Source organism: Salvelinus namaycush, chromosome 34, assembly GCF_016432855.1.
Source record: "Salvelinus namaycush isolate Seneca chromosome 34, SaNama_1.0, whole genome shotgun sequence".
In the NCBI taxonomy this organism is placed as follows: Eukaryota; Metazoa; Chordata; class Actinopteri; order Salmoniformes; family Salmonidae; genus Salvelinus; species Salvelinus namaycush.
The window spans coordinates 35,955,157-35,958,041 of NC_052340.1; positions in this window are offsets into that span (position 1 = coordinate 35,955,157).

Sequence of the window (2,885 nt, forward strand, 5' to 3'; positions counted from 1 at the left end):
ACTCATCCCAAACCATCTCAATTGGGTTGAGGTCGGGTAATTGTGGATGCCAGGTCATCTGATGCAGCCTTCCATCACTCTCCTTATTAGTTAAATAGCCCTTACACAGCCTGGGGGTGTGTTGGGTCATTGTCTTGTTGAAAAACAAATGAAAGTCCAAATAATCACTGCAGAATGCTGTGGTAGCTATGCTGGTTAAGTGTGCCTTGAATTCTAAATAAATCACTGACAGTGTCACCAGCAAAGCACCTCCACACCATCACACCTCCTCCTCCATGCTTCACGGTGGGAACCACACAAGCGGAGATCATCCGTTTACCTACTCTGCGTCTCACAAAGACACGGCGGTTGGAACCAAACATCTCAAATGTGGACTCATCAGACCAAAGGACAGATTCCCACCAATCTAATGTCCATTGCTTGTGGTTCTTGGCCCAAGCAAGTCTCTTCTTATTGGTGTCCTTTAGTAGTGCTTTCTTTGCAGCAATTCGACTATGAAAGCCTGATTCAGACAGTTTATTCTGAACAGTTGATGTTGAGATGTGTCTGTCACTTGAACTCTGAAGCATTTATTTGGGCTGCAATTTCTGAGGTTGGTAACTCTAATGAACTTATCCTCTGCAGCAGAGGTAACTCTGGGAACTCCTTTCCTGTGGCGGTCCTCATGAGAGCCAGTTTCATCATAGCACTTGATGGTTTTTGCGACTGCACTTGAAGAAACTTTCAAAGTTCTTGAAATGTACTGTATTGACTGACCTTCATGTCTTAAAGTAATGATGGACTGTCATTTCTCTTTGCTTATTTGAGCTGTTCTTGCCGTAATATGGACTTGGCAAACCTGTATTTGGAACGTTTCTCCCATTATTCTCTGCAGATCCTCTCAAGCTCTGTCAGGTTGGATGGGGAGCGTCACTGTACAGCTATTTTCAGGTCTCTCCAGAGATGTTTGATCGGGTTCAAGTCTGTGCTCTGGCTGGGACACTCAAGGACATTCAGAGACTTGTCCCGAAGCCACTCCTGTGCTGTCTTGGCTGTGTGCTTAGGGTCATTGTCCTGTTGGAAGATGAACCTTCGCCCCAGTCTGAGGACCTGAGCGCTCTGGAGCAGACTTTCATCAAGGATCTCTCTGTACTTTGCTCCGTTCATCTTTGCCTTGATTCTGACTAGTCTCCCAGTCCCTGCCGCTGAAAAACATCCACACAGCATGATGCTGCCACCACCATGCTTCACTGTGGGTCATTGCTAAGATGTCCGACGCGTTTGCTGCTCAGAGAGTGACAGTCTTGGCATTCAGGCCAAAGAGTTTAATCTTGTTTCATCAGTACAGAGAATCTGTTTCTGTCATGTCTGAGAATCCTTTAGGTGCCTTTTGACAAACTCCAAGCGGGCTGTAATGTGCCTTTTACTGAGAGTGGCTTCATCTGGCCACTGTACATAAAGCTTTTTTCGATGGCAAGGCTGCTTATGCCAGAGGTGGTTGTCCTTCTGGAATGTCCTCCCATCTCCACAGAGGAACTCTGAGCTCTGTCAGAGTGACAATCGGGTTCTTGGTCACCTCCCTGACCAAGGCCCTTCTCCCTCGATTATGCAGTTTGGCCGGGTGTTCAGCTTTAGGAAGAGTTTTGGTGGTTCCAAGCTTCTTCAATTTAATAATGATGCAGGCTACTGTGCAGAATTATTTTGGTACGCTTTCCCAGATCTGTCCCTCGACACAATCCTGTCTCAGAGCTCTACGGACAATTCCTTCAACCTCATGGCTTGGTTTTTGCTCTGAAATGCATTGTCAATTGTGGGACCTTATACAGACAAGTGTGTGTATTCCAAATAAGTCAATGTATGTATTTAATACAACTTTTTACTTTGCGATGGGTATTGTGTGTAGATTGATGAGGAAAACAAATCATTTAATCCATTTTAGAATAAGGCTGTAATGTAAGAAATGGTGGAGAATTTCAAGGAATCTGAATACTTTCTGAATTTACTGTAAATAACTGGACCTATATTGTGTAAATAACTGTTCTGGACCTATAGTGTGTAAATAACTGTTCTGGACCTATAGTGTGTAAATAACTGTTCTGGACCTATAGTGTGTAAATAACTGTTCTGGACCTATAGTGTGTAAATAACTGTTCTGGACCTATAGTGTGTAAATAACTGTTCTGGACCTAGTGTGTAAATAACTGTTCTGGACCTATAGTGTGTAAATAACTGTTCTGGACCTATAGTGTGTAAATAACTGTTCTGGACCTATAGTGTGTAAATAACTGTTCTGGACCTATAGTGTGTAAATAACTGTTCTGGACCTATAGTGTGTAAATAACTGTTCTGGACCTATAGTGTGTAAATAACTGTTCTGGACCTATAGTGTGTAAATAACTGTTCTGGACCTATAGTGTGTAAATAACTGTTCTGGACCTATAGTGTGTAAATAACTGTTCTGGACCTATAGTGTGTAAATAACTGTTCTGGACCTATAGTGTGTAATAACTGTTCTGGACCTATAGTGTGTAAATAACTGTTTGACTATGTGTAATACTGGACCTATAGTGTGTAAATAACTGTTCTGGACCTATAGTGTGTAAATACTGTTCTGGACCTATAGTGTGTAAATAACTGTTCTGGACCTATATGTGTGTAAATAACTGTTCTGGACCTATAGTGTGTAAATAACTGTTCTGGACCTATAGTGTGTAAATAACTGTTCTGGACCTATAGTGTGTAAATAACTGTTCTGGACCATAGTGTGTAATAACTGTTCTGGACCTATAGTGTGTAAATAACTGTTCTGGACCTATAGTGTGTAAATAACTGTTCTGGACCTATAGTGTGTAAATAACTGTTCTGGACCTATAGTGTGTAAATAACTGTTCTGGACCTATAGTGTG